Source organism: Nuphar pumila, chromosome 9 (assembly GCF_984573655.1).
Source record: "Nuphar pumila chromosome 9, dmNupPumi1.hap1.1, whole genome shotgun sequence".
Lineage (NCBI taxonomy): Eukaryota > Viridiplantae > Streptophyta > Magnoliopsida > Nymphaeales > Nymphaeaceae > Nuphar > Nuphar pumila.
In genome coordinates, this window is record NC_143257.1 from 11577243 (window position 1) to 11595654 (window position 18412).

Sequence of the window (18412 nt, forward strand, 5' to 3'; positions counted from 1 at the left end):
TATAGCAAACTAACTTGTCATTTTTGTAAAGAACCGGGGCATATCAAACCTATTTGCCCAAAATAAAAGAAATTGCTTGCAATGACTACCACATCTCAACCGGAAGAACGACCATCCTCTTCCAATGGGTCTCTCTCTTTACAACAAATTGTGAAAGCTCTTCAACCTCTTCTCAAGGGAGGAACTTTCAGAGCCGCTATGACAACCTATTCACCCCCTGGTAAGATATTTTGGCTTTTAGATTCCGGTGCATCATTTCATATGACCCCAAGTGCTTGTTCTCTTTCCGAATATTCTAAAAACTCCTTTCCATCTTTTGTCTCAACGGCGGATGGAACATCTCTTGAAATTAAAAGAATAGGCAATTTCGAAAAACAAGATTTTTTTATTCCAAAAATTAGATTCATACCAAAACTAAATTTGAATTTGCTTTCGGTTTCTCAACCCTTGGACCATAGTTGCGATATAAAATTCTCTTTTGATAAATGTTAGATACAGGATCGCCAGTCCGGGAGGTTGATTGGGGAAGGCTCTAGGAGAGGAGATCTCTACTATGTTGACTCTCTCCAAGTTCCCAATAATCAATTTTGTAATGTTGTCCAAAATAAGGATATTCATGTATGGCATAAGAGACTTGGACATCCAAACATTGTTAAAATTTCATATTTACCTTTTGTTAAACACCTTTGTAAAGGAGATTTTGTATGTGATGAATGTATTCTTGGGAAAATTAAAAGTTTACCCTTTTATCAAAGATCTATGTTTACAACAAAACCTTTTGAAATCGTTCATTCCGACGTATGCGGTCCGACTCCTTTGATATCTAAAGAAGGATTCTCATATTATGTGATTTTTGTTGATGATTACACTAGTTATTGTTGGATATATTTTCTCAAACATAAACATGAAGTTTTTTCGACTTTTAAAACTTTTCATATGATGATTTTTGATAGAAATCGTGGTTCTCTGTTTCATACACAAGAGCAGCCGAATGGGAGAGAGAGAGAAGAGAAAGCTGCAGGATTTTCCCCAAAATGAATCACCCGACTGTGGTATTGGGCTTCACTATAAAATCATGTTGTTACAATTACTAGGGTACGAAAATACCCATCATACAAGAAATGTAAATTACAAAATGCCATTAGTGACTTTAATGAACATGTGCTAATTAGAGTGCTAGTTGGATGAACTCAGATTGGGTTTGGATCTCCAAACCCAGTCGTGTGTACACACTCCTTTTCATCCGCCCTCAAGTTGTACATGGTTTTGAACCATGAACAACTTGCCTTTCAACATCCAGAATCGGTCCTTGATAAGTCCTTTGGTAAACAAGTCAGCAACTTGATCAGTAGTCCGAACAAATTCTGGTTCAATTTCCTTCTCTTCGACTTTCTGTCTTACAAAATGTTGATCAATTTCAATATGCTTGGCATGACTATGGTAGATAGGATTGAATGACATGTTGATGGCACTTTGATTGTCACATAGGAGAATACATTTAGATATTGATTCTCCTACTTCTGTCAATAAATGTCTAATCCATGTTACTTCAGCTGTAGCAGCTGCCATTGATCTGTATTCAGCTTCTGTGCTTGATCTGGCAATAGCCCTTTGTTTTCTACTGCTCCAAGATACAAGATTTAGCCCAACGAAAATACAGTATCCTGACACTGACCTACGCTCATCTGGATCTCCTGCCCAGTCTGCATATGTGTAAACAAGAAGTTCATGCATATTATGTTCATTCATACTCTTTCTGTACAAAAGACCATCTCCAATAGTTCCCTTCAAATATCGAAGAATGCGTTTAACAACTTCCATATGTCCAATATGCGGTTCATGCATAAACTGAGACACCTGATTGACTGAATAGACAATATCAGGGCGAGTAAAAGTGAGATATTGAAGCATCCCCACTATCCTGCGATATCCTGTAGGATCCTCATACAAATCGCCATCTTTAGAACTGAGTTTCTGATGAAGTACATTGGGTGTGCTTAGAGGCTTGCAATCTTTCATACCTGCTTTGCTGAGAACATCAATGGTATACTTATGTTGGGTAAGTGTCATGCCTTCAATAGTTCTGTCAACTTCTACTCCAAGAAAATATCGCAGTTTACCAAGGTCTTTCATCTTGAACCTGTTGTTCAGGAGTTCTTTGACCTGCTCAATGTGTTCAGCAGAGCTACCTGTAATGATTATGTCATCTACATATATCAATAATAAGGTAATTGTGTCGTTACATTTGAATATGAAAAGTGAATGATCAAGAAGCGAACGACTAAAACCATATTTCTCTATTTCAAGAGAAAAACTGTCAAACCAAGATCGAGAGGCTTGCTTCAAACCATATATAGCTCGCTTTAATCGACACACATATTCTCTGGAGTTCCCTTCTGCATACCCAGTGGGTTGTTCCATGTACACTTCTTCTTTTAAAGTTCCATGTAAAAATGCATTTTTTACATCCAGTTGACTGATAATCCACTGATGTTCAATAGCCAATGATAGTATGATTCGAATAGTACCCATTTTCACAACCGGGCTGAAGGTCTCATCGTAATCTTGTCCTTGCTCCTGGGTGAATCCTTTGGCAACTACCCTAGCCTTATATCGCTCAATAGTACCATCCGACTTATACTTTATTTTGTACACCCATTTGGACCCAACTACATTTCGATCATGTGGTCTCGGAACAATCTCCCAAGTGCCACATTCATGAAGAGCCTCCATTTCTTCATTCATAGCTTCAATCCATCGCTTAGAATTTGTTGCTTGATAGAAAGTCGTGGGTTGATCTTCCTTACCTAAAGAGGTTATTGAAAATCCATAGTGAAATTCTCATAACTTACCCATCTATCAATAGGATGTCGGGGTCGAGTGGATCTTCTGGGAGCAGAAGAAGAATTCATCTCTTGATTAGAATTAGGAAGAATCCCCTTCTCACGTCGAGAGTAAACAATGCCTTTATACCTTTCGGGAGGCAAGAGTGGATCGAAAATGACACTTTCCTGAGTCGTCTGTATATCATCAGACATGTTTCTCTCATCTCTTTTATTACATTCTGAAGGACAAACATCATTAACACTAGAGAAGAGGTCAGAGTTCAACCAGGGGTGATAAACTTCAATTTCAGGAAGGTTGTCAACCTTGTGATCAAAATTCAATTCATCAAATACAACATTCCTGGATATTTTGATACGCTTGCCCACGGGATCATAGCATCTGTACCCTTTATAATCATCAGCATACCCCACGAATCTGCACTTCAAGGCCTTATCCTGAAACTTATGTCGCATTGAACTGTCAACATGAACATAACATACACACCCGAATACTCGCAAATCATGATAATTTGGATGAACACCATGTAAGGAAAGGTAGGGTGATTTGTTTTCCAAGATATTCATGGGCAATCGATTTATGATATGAACGGCTGAATGAAAGGCCTCTGCCCAGAAGGTAACTGGAAGATTACTATCATGCATCATGCTCATGGCACTCTCGACAATATGGCGATGCTTGCGTTCAGCAATCCCATTCTGTTGAGGTGTATAAGGACAAGACACCTGCCTACGTATTCCGTTTGTCTGGAGAAATTTAGTAAAGTCATTTGAGGAGAATTCACCCCCTCCATCACATTGGAAACAAAGGAATGAAAATTCTGAAATAACTTAAATGTTTCAGACTTACATTTCATAAAGAAGATCCATGTATACCGAGAATAGCTATCAACAAAAATGAGATAATACCTGATGCCAGACATGGAGGGAACTGGAGCCGGACCCCAAACATCAGAACAAATAATTTCAAAAGGCTTTGAAGCTCTTTTATTAATAGAATGAAAAGAACATGACTCTTACATTGAAGACAACTAGAACATTTCTTATCATCAACATTTAAATTTAGACTTGACTTGGGAATAAGACTGCTAGAAACAAGCTTTTCAATAAAACGACTACTACAATGACCCAAACGACCATGCCAAAGATTTGGCTTATTACACTCAGAAAGGCTAAAAACATTTTTAGAAGAAGCTGAAGAAGATGATGATGCGAGCTTCGAAGTGGAAGGATTCTCTTGAAACACGTACATATTCCCTTGTCGCTTTCCTTCAGCGAACGTTTCCCTCGTGTGGAGATCCTTGACACGAACAGAAAAAGGAGTAAACTCAACTAAGGCATTGATGTCATCAACAAGCTTAGAGACAGAAACAATATTTTTCTTGATATTCAGAGCATAAATGACATTTGAAAGAGCAAGGGAAGAAGTAGACATAGGTATGACAGAGTTTCCAATGTGGGAAATACAATGGTGAGACCCATCTCCAGTGACTATACTATTTTTACCAGCATAGGGAACACAAGTTAGGAGCTTACCAACATCACCCGTGACATGAGTGGCTGCACCAGAATCAACATACCAAGTGCCCTGATCATTTTGCTTTAAGTTCAATTCAGCTAAAGCAGAGAGTAACAACTCCTTCACTTCATCATTGTTCTTCAATTTATCTGGCCCCTTGCTTGTCTCTGGCCGTTTACCTTTATTTTGAGGATTGAACCAACAATTTGCTTTGATATGCCCCCTTTTATTTCATAGAAAACAGGTCGATATTGGTCTTTGCCTTTGCCCACTGGAATGAATATTAGGTGTAGGTAATATTCCACGACTTCCTTGTCCATTTCTTTCTTGACTCCCTCTATCTCGAAAATCATATGTACCACGTCTTCGCCCATATGCAACTCCTGTGGCAAGAACAGTGTGTGCTCCACCTTGAGAATGAGTATCTTCAGAAAATCCCTTTAGGGTCATCTCATACTGCAAAAGTTTGGCACGAAGATCTTCAAAAGCAGGTAACTCTGGCAAACACAATAAGGAAGTAACCATCATATGATAATCCGATCCCAGCCCACTCAAAGTCTGTTGCACCATATCTTTGTCACTAATTGCACATCCCACGATGGTCAGCTGATCTGTAATGGTCTTTATTTTGTTCAAGTACTCCATGATGGTCATGGAGTCCTTTCTTAACATTTGAAATTCTTTCTTCAAAAATAATATTCTGGCCTGAGAAACTTGAGAATATGTCTGAACCAATCGATGCCATAATTGCATTGCAGAGCAGTCATCTGGAATTGCCACAAGCACTTCCTGTGATAATGTAGAAGTGATGTAGGCAACCAGCGCCTGATCTCGCTTCATCCAGGATACATATTCTGAATTTCTGACATAGGTAATAGAAGGATCTCCCTCACCATTCTTTGCTTCTTGTGATACGAACTCTGGAGGAACAGGAACAGAGCCATCCAGATGTCCAGAAAGGTCCTGACTTTTTATGAATGGAATGATTTGTCGCTTCCAAGTTAGAAAATTGGAATTGTTGAGTTTTTTAGACACGAGTTGACTAAGAAAGTTTGAGGAAAGACCAGACTGAGAGTGAGGAAATGAGTCCATATTTTATCGAAACCAAAAATATAAGAAGAGATAAGAATTAAGAAAATGACTTTACGACAAGGACCCAATTGCAGTTGAGATCTAATGAAAATTAGAACAGAAACTTAATATCAGAAATTCTGCTGCAAGCCTTTTTGAATGATAAAACTGAGGTAGAAAACTAGAACTATTTACCAAGAACCTGTTTTGAATTAGAGTTTGATCAAAGAGACACGTTACTTTAAAATTAACGGGTGTAATTTCAGAATATGAGGGAATATGGATTTATAACTCTGGGATAGAAACAGACAGTGTGAAACAAAGAATAAGATAAAGAAAGATCAACTAATGTAATATTAGTTAATCAGGACAACAAGATCTGAATCTGATATGCAGTCAACTTGTAAAAGAAAAAATATTTAACGTGACCCTATTCACGCAAAGATCAAATGATGTGAATCTGATCTTGCGTGAGTATTTGTGCTGTTAACATATAAGATCACGTGCAGTGACAAGTGAAAAGGGAGACAAAAATATGTCGGACGATTCAAAGGCAAATATGATAACAGTGAAATATGATAACATGAAGAAAATAGAGAGGAAACAGTGAAAACAGAAATATGTAGGATGAAGTGAAATATGTAGGATGAAGTGAAACAGAAATATGTAGAGAAAGAAACAGGTAGGCTAATGAAAGAAGGTTGTTCAGCAAACAGTGAAAACAGAAAAATGCAGAGAAACAAGTAGGAGAGATGATTCAAAGACAAGTGAGTGGAAAGAGACTTTACCGGATGAAGAAATAAGATCCTTAAGCTTGGATCTGTAGCTCTGATACCATGATAGAAATCGTGGTTCTCTGTTTCATACACAAGAGCAGCCAAATGGGAGAGAGAGAGAAGAGAAAGCTGCAGGATTTTCCCCAAAATGAATCACCCGACTGTGGTATTGGGCTTCACTATAAAATCATGCTGTTACAATTACTAGGGTACGAAAATACCCATCATACAAGAAATGTAAATTACAAAATGCCATTAGTGACTTTAATGAACATGTGCTAATTAGAGTGCTAGTTGGATGAACTCAGATTGGGTTTGGATCTCCAAACCCAGTCGTGTGTACACACTCCTTTTCAATTTTAAATCAATTCAATGGAAACTTAAAAATTCTTAGATCCGACTCTGGAGGAGAATACCTCTCAAATGAATTCAAGAGTTATCTTGAAAGTTGTGGTATTCTCCATAAAAAATCTTGCCCAAAAACTCCTCAACAAAACGGATTAGCCGAACGAAAGCATAGGCATATTATTAAAACAACTCGAACTTTGCTTATTTCACAAAACATTCCAAAAAACCTTTGGGCTGAGGCACCGCTTACTTTCATCAAATAATTTGAACAAAATTTTTTCTTTTGAAAAATTATACGAGAAAGAACCTGACTATAGCAGGTTAAGGGTTTTTGGTTGTAAATGTTTTGTCCTTACAGATAAAAATGATAAGCTTTCTCCAAAGGCCATTCCTTGTGCCTTTCTTGGTTATTCGGAAACCCAAAATGGTTTTAGGTGTTATGATGTTAGAAATGACAAATTATATGTATCCAGAAATGTGAGTTTTTTGGAAAATTCTAGTAGTTTTGAAAGTCTTAAAACTATAATATGAATGTGGATTATTTCTTTCTGTTTGAATTGTTAGCTAAAGATGATGATGAGTCAACTCAAAATGATTCAAGTGATAATGAAATCGAAGAAACTATCACTCCTCTGCTCTCCCCGCCACATCAACTTATCGATGATGGATCATCTAGAGATCCCATCACCTATGTTCATAGAGATAAAAACACTTTCAAAAGTGCTCTTGAAAGATATGATGACACCAGTAGGTCTCTTCCTTCTAGAGAAGAGAACCTGCAAAGAATCGAAAGACCTAGGAAAGCTCCCTCTAGGTTTATCTCATATGACTCTTTTTCACCTAAATATAGGGTTTGTCTTAGTGCCATTCATTCTTACGTAGAACATAAAAATTTTGAGGAAGCATGAAAATGTTCTGAATTGGTAGAAGCTATGGAGAATGAACTTGGTGCTCTAAGAAGAGCCCAAACTTGGGAGTTCCAAGATCTCCCTAAGGGTAAGAAAGCAATAGGATGTAGATAGGTATTTAAGGTAAAAACTAAGAGCGATGGATCCCTTGAGAGATATAAGGCTCATTTAGTTGCAAAGGGATATAATCAAGAATATGGGATTCACTATGAAGAAACTTTTGCTCCTGTGGCCCGAATGGTCACTGTTCGATGTCTCATCACCGTTGCCTCTATCAACAAGTGAAACATCTATCAAATGGATGTTAAAAATGCATTCCTAAATGGTGATCTAAATGAAGAGGTATATATGGATGCTCCACTTAGAATGAAGACTCCCAAAGAGAAAGTGACTCGCCTTCGAAAAAACACTTTATGGTTTAAAACAAGCCCAAAGGCTTGGTATGATAGATTTAACTCCGTAATGTTAGAAAAAGTTTTTTCTTCCTGTTTCACTGACACAACCTTGTTTGTTAGAAAAACCAATACAGGGATTGTAATATTGCTTTTGTATGTGAATGATATGCTTATAACCGGTAGTGATTCTAAAGAGGTTAAAAGCATAAAATCAATTTTGAAAGATAAATTTGAAATGTCTGATTTGGGTTTTCTAACTTATTTTTTAGGTATTGAAGTAGCATACTCTCATAGAGGGTATTTTTTATCTCAAACTAAACTTGCCTCTGAGATTATCGACAGGTCTAGTATTACAGATAATAAGGTTTGTGAAACACTTGCTATAGTAGGAGCCAAAATGAAGATTGATGGTGGTATTCCTCTCTCCGATCCCACCCCTTACAGACAACTTGTGAGATCATTAATGTATCTAAGTATTGTTAGACCAGATATTTCTCATGCAACTCATACTGCAAGTCAGTTTCAACATGCACCAACATCGGTTCACATGAGTGCCATCTTGCGGGTAAAGGGTACACTAAATAAGAGAATATTCTTATCCTTTTCTTTTGAATTAAAATTAATTGCTTATACTGACTGGGGAGGTGACCCAAATAACCGTCATTCCACCACTGGTTTTTGTGTGTTTTTAGGAGACTCACTAATCTCATGGAGATGTAAGAAACAACAGAAAGTGTCTCTATCCTCAACTGAAGATGAATATCGTGCCATGACAACTATTACCATGAAAATCGTATGGATTCATCAGCTACTAGAAGTCATGGGGATCACATTAGAGGGGCCCACTCAACTATGCTGTGACAACAAGAGTGCAATTTATATTGCCAAAAACCATACCTTGCATGAGCGGACTAAGCACATTGAGATGGACTGTCACTATGTTCGAGAAGCCTACCTGAAAAGAGTCATTGATCTTCCATATGTCACTTCAGAATATCAGTTGACAGACTTCTTCACCAAGGCGTTGTGTGCTCCGCGATTCAACTTTCTTCTTGGCAAACTTTCGGTGATCTTGCCCTAAGTTTGAGGGGGGGGGGTGTTAAATTATGTATCAAATATTGTAATCTCATATATATTTTATATATATAAAAGGTGATACATATACATATATGATATATATGTATATACATCTACCTAATTATATATATAAAATATATATTTCTTTATTATTAACCATAGGGGTAGTTTAGTCATTTCTTTATTCTTGCGCATATTCAATTTACAAATATGCTTGTAATTTTGTTTTTTGTTTTTTTTTATTTTCTTTTTCGTTTCTTTTTTACTAAAGTCAATGCACCTTGGGGGGGGGGGCACTCTCATAGACGTTGGGCCCCTCTAACGGTCACAATTGTGACTCTTGGAGGGGCTCCAACGTCTATGAGTTGGCCCCTCCAAGGCCCTCCTCATTATATAAATAGGGGCATTGCCCCTCCTTGTACTTCTATGGCTTTGAGTCAAAACCCAAGTATTCAATAAAGCTTTTTATTCATTTTTAGTGCATTTGTGAGATTGATTTATTTGTGCTTTCATGCACAAGTGTTTTTTGTGTTCTTATTGTGCATATGAGAATACCACATACAAGGGGGGTTCCCCCTATTTATAAGAAAAGGAGACCAAAGGGGCTCCCAATAGAGTCGTTGGGAGCCCTCAACGGTCACATTTGTGACCGTTGGGGGCCCCAACGACTCCATTGTGGGGCCCCTTTTCGGTATCCAAAAAATACATTTTAAAAAATAAAAACAAAAATAAAAAACAGTAAAATAAGTACCCCTATTGGGTACTTTGTGAAAAGACCATAATACCCCTATCGGGTATTATGGTATTATTACATATGTTTTAACACCCCCCTCAAACTTTACGGGGGAATGACCGAAAGTTTGCCAAGAAGGAACAAGAAGCGAGGAGCAGGCAAGGCTTTGGTAAAGAAATCTGCAAGTTGATATTCTGAAGTGACATATGACAGTGTAACTGTCCCACGAAGATATTCATCACGTACATAATGACAGTCCATTTCAATATGTTTAGTCCTCTCATGAAAGGTGTGGTTGCTGGCAATGTAGATGACACTTTTGTTGTCGCAACAAAGCTTCGAAGCACCGGTAATTTCGACTCCCATATCTTGAAGAAGACTTCGAAGCCACACAAGCTCCATTGTAGTAGTTGCCATAGCCCTGTATTCTGCTTCAGTAGAAGACAACGAGACTTTCTACTGTTTCTTGCACCTCCAAGCAATTAGCGAATCTCCTAGGAAAACACAAAAGCCAGTAGTTGAGATTCGATCATTTGGGTTTCCTCCTCAGTCAACATCAGTATAAGCCAGTAAATCTAAGGAAGAGAGTGAGGATAGGAATAGCCCTTTAGTCAAAGTATTTTTGATGTATCGAATGATACGGAGCACAACACTCATATGCACAGATGTAGGAGCATGCTGAATTGGCTTGCAGAGTGCACAACATGAGCAATATCCGGCCTGGTGATAGTCAGATAGGTGAGGGAGCCTATGAGTTGCCTGTAGGGCATAGGATCATCCAGCAGAACTCCATCCTCCAGTCGTAGTTTAGCATTGATAACCTCGGGAGTCTCCACCTTTTTGTCATCTGAAATCCCAGATTTGGAGCATATGTCTGCAGCAAGCTTCATCTGTGACAATATATACCCTCGAGGAGAGTATGCTACTTCTATACCAAGAAAGTACCTGAGAAATCCCAGATCAGACATATCAAAATTATGTTTTAACATATTTTTAACATTAAGAATACCACTTTCATCATTGCCAGTGATGATCATATCATCAACATAAAGCAGAAGGATGATGATACTATTACCTGCACGTTTAACAAAAAGAGCAGTGTCAGTATAACATGAACGAAATCCCAATTTTAACATGATAGCACTAAATCTATCATACCAAGCCTTAGGGGCTTGTTTAAGACCATATAAAGCTTTTAATAACCGAAGAGTTTGACCTTGGTTAACATTAATTCCCGGCGGAGGGTCCATATATACTTTTTCATTCAACTGACCATTAAGAAAGACATTTTTAACATCTAATTGAAATATAGGTCATTTCTTAGATGATGCTACTACTATTAGAGTTCTAACACTTGTCATGCGAGCCACGGGGGCAAAAGTTTCCTCATAATCGATGCCATATTCTTGTGAATATCCCTTAGCAACTAATCTAGCTTTATAACGTTCTAGGGAACCATCACTTTTTGTTTTGACTTTGTAGACCCATCGACATCCTATAGCTTTTTTATTTGGAGGAAGATGAACTATTTCCCAAGTTTTAGCCTTATTTAAAGCATCTAGTTCAACTTTCATTGCTTCAACCCAATGAGGAATATTTTTTGCTTGATTATAGTGGGAAGGTTCATAGTAAGAATGCAAGGCAATTAGACAAGCTCTATATTTAGGTGAGAGAGTTTCATATGAGACAAACCTATTTGGTGGAATGGATTCTCTAGAAGAACGCCTAAGAGAGGTTTCTTCTAGGGGTTCGTTAAGCCGCAAGAATTTTTCTAAAGCACTAATAGGTTGTGCTTCCTCACGCCGAGTGTATACTTGGAGATTGTCACCATTAGTTGGTGATACACCATTATCATGAGTATTTTCTAAAGATTCCGGATGACTCAAAAGATTATCATTTGAGTCTTCTAAAAGATCATTGATAAACATATAATCAATTTCATTTGGTTTTTCCAAAATTTCAAATCCATTTTCCTTCTAAAAAAGTCACATCTTTGGAGACAAATAATTTATTGTTCTTATAGTCAAAGCATCTATAGCCCTTTTGATTTTCACCATATCCTAAAAATACACATTCTATTGCTTTAGGTGACAATTTATCTCTTTTATGCAAAAGAACAAAGCATTTACACCCAAAAATACGAAGACGATTGTAGTCGGGTGTCATATTAAAAAGTTTTTTATAAGGAGAGATATTGTTCAATTTTGAAGATGGCATCCTATTGATTAAATAGGTGGAGGTTAACACGGCTTCGGCCCAAAAATTTTTAGGAATATTTTTAGAAATGAGTAAGGATCTAGTGGTTTCTAAAATATGTCTATGTTTTCTCTCCGCTAGACCGTTTTGTTGAGGAGTTCTTGGGCAAGATTTTTGATGACAAATGCCATGTTGTTTTAGATATGATTGAAAATCATTTGATAAGTACTCTCCACCCGAATCGGATCTAAGAATGGATATTTGACTTTGAAATTGATTTTGAACTTTTGCATGAAATTCTTTGAAGAAGTTAAAAACTTCCGATTTAACATTAAGAAAATAAATCCATATGTATCTAGTATAATCATCAATAAACGTAACATAATACGAATAACCACCTTTGGATAAAACCGGAGATGGTCCCCATACATCGGAATGCACCAATTCAAAAGGTCTTGTTGTCACAAAGGTTCTAATAGGAAAGGAGTAGACTTCATTTTTCCAAAAATGCAATCTTTGCAATTGATATCTTTTTCTTTACAAAACTTGTTTCCAAAAGGAAAAAGATACATTTTAGAGTAACTTGGATGTCCAAGCCTTTTATGCCAAGTTTCAATACTTTTGTCTTGGACATAAGTACAAAATGAGGTATTTGGAAGTGTTAAGTTATCCATAAAATAAAGGTCTCCCTTCCTATGGCTTTGCCCAATCCGCTTCCCGGATCGGAGATCCTGCACAAAGCACCCTTGGGATGAGAAAGATATTTCACATCCATGATCGGCTATTTGTGAAACGGAAAAGAGGTTAAGATTTAATTTAGGAACTATTCTAACTTTTGGAACAAGAAAATTTTGAATATTTTTAGAATCAAGAGTTCCAATACCATTTATTTTGAGAAAAGTTCCATCGGCCGTAGAGACACAAGATAATTTTGAATTGGTGTGCACATTGGTTAATGCATTTTCATGAGGAGTCATGTGAAAAGAAGCTCCGGAATCTAAAATCCAAGAGTACGTACCGGGAGGTGATGATGAGGCAATGGCGGCACCGGAGGTGGAAGAAGTGACCTTTAGAATTTGTTGGAGAGCCAAGGAGATTTGTCCAAGAGTATCTTTGAGATCCCCGTTCTTGCCGTCATCTTCTTTGGTGGTGGATTCTTCAACGGAAGCCACCTTTGGCTTGAATGCCCCATTTAGCTTTGGGCAAACGGGTTTAATATGTCCCGGCTCATAACAATGATGACATATAATCATTTTTCTTCCACCACTCCCTTGCTTACCAAAATGAGGTGGTTTGTATGTTTTAACATGATTGCCGGGTTTAGATACGGCAAGAACTTCCTCTATGCTTTTACCCATGCTATGCCTAGTCTCTTCTTGAGTAATCTCGGCAATAGCCTCTTCTAAGGGAGGAAACGTGGATCTATGGAGAAGTGAGGATCTCACTTGTTCAAATTCGGGACGAAGCCCAAATAAAAATTGAAACAATCTATCTTGTTCCATTTGTTTTTGTCTTAGTACCACATCCTCCATAGCCACCCATTTAGGCTCTAAAAGAGCCAATTCATCCCACAAAGGATTTAGAGCACTATAATAATCTTGTATGCTCATGTCACCTTGTTTTGTGGTTCTTACTTTTTCTTGCAAAAAATAAGCTCTTGCAAGATCCTTTTGGGTAAACATACCCTTCATAAAAAACCAAGCTTCATTTGCCCGGCAGAATTTTGCAATATTTGCACATACCTTGAGTTCGACATTATTCATAAACCATGCTAGGATTTTTGCATGGTTGCTCTCCCAATCTTCCATTTGATGATTATAATCTTCAATGGCCTTGAGAGGAGCATCGCCTTCAAGTGCTTTCTCTTGATCTCCTTCCATCTTTGTGAGCTTAAGTTGGGGTTTCGGAACGGTTCCCATTACATAACCCCAAAGCTTCTTGTTTTTGAGATTATTCTCCATTGCGGATGCCCATATCATGTAATTTTTTTCATTGAGTTTGAATGATAGATCGATCTTGACTTCCATTGCTACACAATTAAGATGTGAGAAAGAAAGGAAGTAGAGAGAGACACGATTTTACCTTTAGAAGATCGTATGGCTCTGATACCATGTAATGAAATATGCGGAAGAAACCAAGAATGCTAAAGCGTTCACTATGTCCCACACGAACAAGTGCAACAAGCACAAGAGAGGAAATCCACTAAGGGATATATGAAGGGCCTTATAAAAAGGCTACACACATGAAAAATAATATCACTATTATTGAAGAGGAGCTCTCAAGAGCAATACCACATACAAGGGGGGTTCCCCCTATTTATAAGAAAAGGAGACCAAAGGGGCTCCCAATAGAGTCGTTGGGAGCCCCCAACGGTCACATTTGTGACCGTTGGGGGCCCCAACGACTCCATTGTGGGGCCCCTTTTCGGTATCCAAAAAATACATTTTAAAAAATAAAAACAAAAATAAAAAACAGTAAAATAAAAGAAATAAAATAAGTACCCCTATTGGGTACTTTGTGAAAAGACCATAATACCCCTATCGGGTATTATGGTATTATTACATATGTTTTAACAGTTATTCATCAAGAACATTGGGTCTTGATTCTAGTATCTTGTTGAAGATACTTTTACAGAGTTGGGTTCAGCTTGGCCCGATCCATGACCAGACCCGACCCACCTCTAGTTGGGTTCAGGTTGGCCCGACCCATGACTAGACCCGACCCACCTCGAGTTGAGTTCAAGTTGAGCGGGATGACTTTAACCTATATCCGACCCAAACCTTACCCATTTTAGAAGGCCTAGGGTAAGTTGGTCATTTACTACAAAAATAGTGCTTTAGAAGGCCTTAACTAATGCTCCAAACACACCATTTAATGTTTAAAAGTCTTTTCAAGTTACAATTTCCAAACAACTTCTTTATTCTACAGATGAAATTCTAAACTGTGTCATCCCCAGAACTGACTTCTACAAAAGTTCATCCACAATATGGGGCACCAAACGAACCCTTAGAGAAGGGATCACACCAATGAGAAGTGATATGCATATAGCTTCTGACAAGATACACTTAAAGGCATTCACCCATAACAAGGGAACAATTAGGATATGGAAGTCTGTTAGAAAATGGTATTCCACCGTCAATCACAAGAGGAAGAGGAGTAGAGAGGGAGAGAGGCATCGGTGGCTGTAGAAAACCCCATTTAGGGTCTGCGGTATTGGCTTTCCATTAAATATATGCTGATGCAACTATTAGGGTACGAAAATGCCCATTACACAATAACATAAAATTACATCATGCCATTAATGAACACATGTTAAAATAAAACCCAGTTGGGTCTGGATCTTGAGATCCAGACCCAGCCGTGAATGACATCTTTTCACCCTCCTTCAAGTTGTACATGGTTTTGAACCATGGACAACTTGCCTTTTAACATCCAGAATCTGTCTTTGATAAGCCCTTTTGTAAACAAGTCAACAACTTGATAAGCAGTCCGAACGAATTCTGGTTCAATTTCCTTCTCTTCAACCTTCTGTCGTACAAAATGTTAATCAATTTCAATATGCTTGGCACAACTGTGATAAATAAGATTAAATGACATGTTGATGACACTTTGATTATCACACAATAAAATACATTTAGAAATTGACTCTCCTACTTCTGTCAACAGGTGTCTGATCCATGTTACTTCGGCTGTAGCAGCTGCCATTGACCTATATTCAGCTTTTGTGTTTGACCTGGCTGTGGCATTTTGTTTCCTACTGCTCCAAGGGACAAGATTTAGGCCAATGAAAACACAGTATCCTGAGACAGACCTACGCTCATCTGGATCTCCTGGCCAATTTGCATCTGTGTATTTAGACCCAGAAATACTGTCAAACCTTATAGACCACTTCATTTTGTAAAGCAATTTAATGGACGACCAAGAAAAGTCATTTGTCATTGTTGTAATGAGCCGAGTCACATTAAGCCTATTTGTCCTAAGTTGAAGAACGAGGTTGCTTTCATTGAAGGGTCCACCTTAAAGAAGAAGGAAGAAGCAAGGATGAAGGAGATCTTAAAGATTCAATTAATCAATTAACAATGGTGCTTCAACAGTTCCTTAAAACTTCATCAACTTCAGGAGCCGCCGTTGCCTCTTTATCTCCTCCAGGTATGGGTTCTTGGAAACTTGATTCTGAAGCTTCTTTTCATATGACATTAAATGAAAAATTTCTATCTGATATATGCACTAGTTCAAAAACATCATTTGTTTCTATTGCTGATGGAACTTCTTTGAAAATTAAAAGCGTTGGGACCTTAAAATCTAAAAGCTCTGAAATTTTTTATGTTTCAAAAAAATAGAGTAGTTCTAAAATTGAATTTGAACATTTTTTATGTATCTCAAATTTTTGATCATGGATGTAAAATCTTTCTCTTCTATGGGTTGCTCTGTGCAGGATCTCTGGTCTGGCAAGCTGATTGGGCAAAGCCATAGGAGAGGAGATCTTTACTTCATGGACTCTTTGAATATTCCATCTAATAATTTAATTATGTCCAAGAAAATGATATTGAAACTTGGCATAAAAGACTTGGACATACGAGTTTTTTTAAGATGTACTTATTTTCATTTGTGATTTTTTTTAAAGAAAAAGATATTACATATGAAGACTGCATTTTTGGGAAAATGAAATCTATCCCTTTCCCTAAAAGGGGTTTTGTTTCAAAAACACCCTTTGAGTTAGTGCACTCAGATTCATACTATGCTACCTTTATTGGATTTGATTTGAAACTTGTTTTTTTTTTTCAAATCGGTTATGTAATATGAACTCACCCTTTTGGAAATTTATTTCTATAAGTATTTATTGCCTTCTTATGACACAATTTTATATGATGCAACGTTTTTCTTTGCCTTGTTATTCTTAAATCAGAGATGTTTGTTGGGGTAAGTTGTGTGCACCTCGTTTTATGTCAATTTCGATTGTCAACTTATGGTTTGACTCTTACTGATACTTATTTGATCTCTGAATCTGAAAGTGTGTTGTATTACTCATTTGTTTTTTACCATTGTTATTATTATGAATGCTTATGATTCTATTTATTTGAGATGACTATCTATTTTTGAAACTATGGTGTTTCGAAAGATTGTTAAAATTGATATTCTTATTGATGACATTAGTGTGTTTCCATTGCAAGTTTTCTTACTTTGGGTGCGTTTTCTTTTTTATGTCTCTTATCTAAGTGTCATTATATGTAGACAAGTGATGTTTGTTCACACCTTCATGTGTGTTGTTAGTCTATTAGTGACACTCTGGTTATACTCTTGATCTAGTTGTTGATACACTTATTTTGAGTGTTATTATACGTAGAAAAGAGACGTTTATTCAGACCTTCGTGCATTTTTAGCCCATTAGTGGCATTGTAATTATACTCTTGATCTAGTCGCTGATACACTTGTTTTGAGTGTCATTATATATAGACAAGAGATGTTTATTCACACCTTTGTGTGTTTTTAGCAGAGTTACCGGAAGCGCGCTTCCCCGAAGCGTGGAACGTCGCGCTTCCGAAACACGCGGGGAAACACCTTTTTTAAATGGCAAGTGCGCTTCCCTTTAATGGAAAACACACTTTCCTTTAATGGGAAGCGCGCTTCCCATCACGCTTCCCCATGCTTCTCCCATTTTTTCAAATTTTTTTGTATTTTTTTTCGCTTCTCCCTCGCTTCCGGTTCGCTTCCTAGGTCATTTCTGAGACGATTCCCGATTCACTCCTAAGTGGTCCCACGCTTCCCGCTTCCTAAAATTTTGAAAGTACCTCGCTTTCCGCTCTCGCTTCTCACTCCCGCTTCCTCAACTGACAACCATGGTTTTTAGCCCTTTAGTGACATTGTGATTATACTCTTGATGTAGTCACTGATACACTTATTTTGAGTGTCATTATAGGTAGACAAAAGATGATTATTCACACCTTCGTGTGCTTTTAACCCATTAGTGGCATTATGATTATGCTCTTGTTCTAGTCGTTGATACAATTGATTTTTTGAGGTTTGGGGGTCTAATGATACCAAAATCAGCAATAGAGCTCTTTTCTCTGATACCATGTCACAAAACACCAAGAGTTGAGCGGATGTCACTTATAGGCGAACACAAATACAATTGCCACTTCTGGGTCGATAAAGAGAACACAAATCAGCCACTTATAGGTACAAATCAATATATAAATATATGAATTTTATTAGAGGCAGATGCCTTGAGAAAGCTTAAAATGAGAGGGGTTTTAACCCCTTAATATACAAAAAAGAGGGATCATATAGCCGTTGGAACGACTAGAAATATAGCTGTTGGGGAAATCTCAACAACTCTCTAGCCTATGACAAGAATGCCTTCAGCTTAATACCTAAATTAGATACTAAAAAATAAATACAGAAAAAAAAGAAAATACATGTACAATGACCACTATGCCCTTACACAGGAAAAAGACTAAAACACCCATATATATATACATACATTAACAGAAATAACTTCCAGATACATGGCCTGAAAGCTTTTCTTGAGGCCATCTTCATGTTCTA

The 18412-nt window shown here is 37.4% G+C and overlaps 1 protein-coding gene across 3 annotated transcripts in view; it reads left to right on the top strand.

Moving 5' to 3' along the window:
- LOC149828416 (PHD finger protein ALFIN-LIKE 4-like) overlaps positions 1–18412 on the top strand; it is a 77140-nt gene that overhangs the window by 42721 nt on the left and 16007 nt on the right. The gene's annotated exons all lie outside the window — the stretch shown is intronic.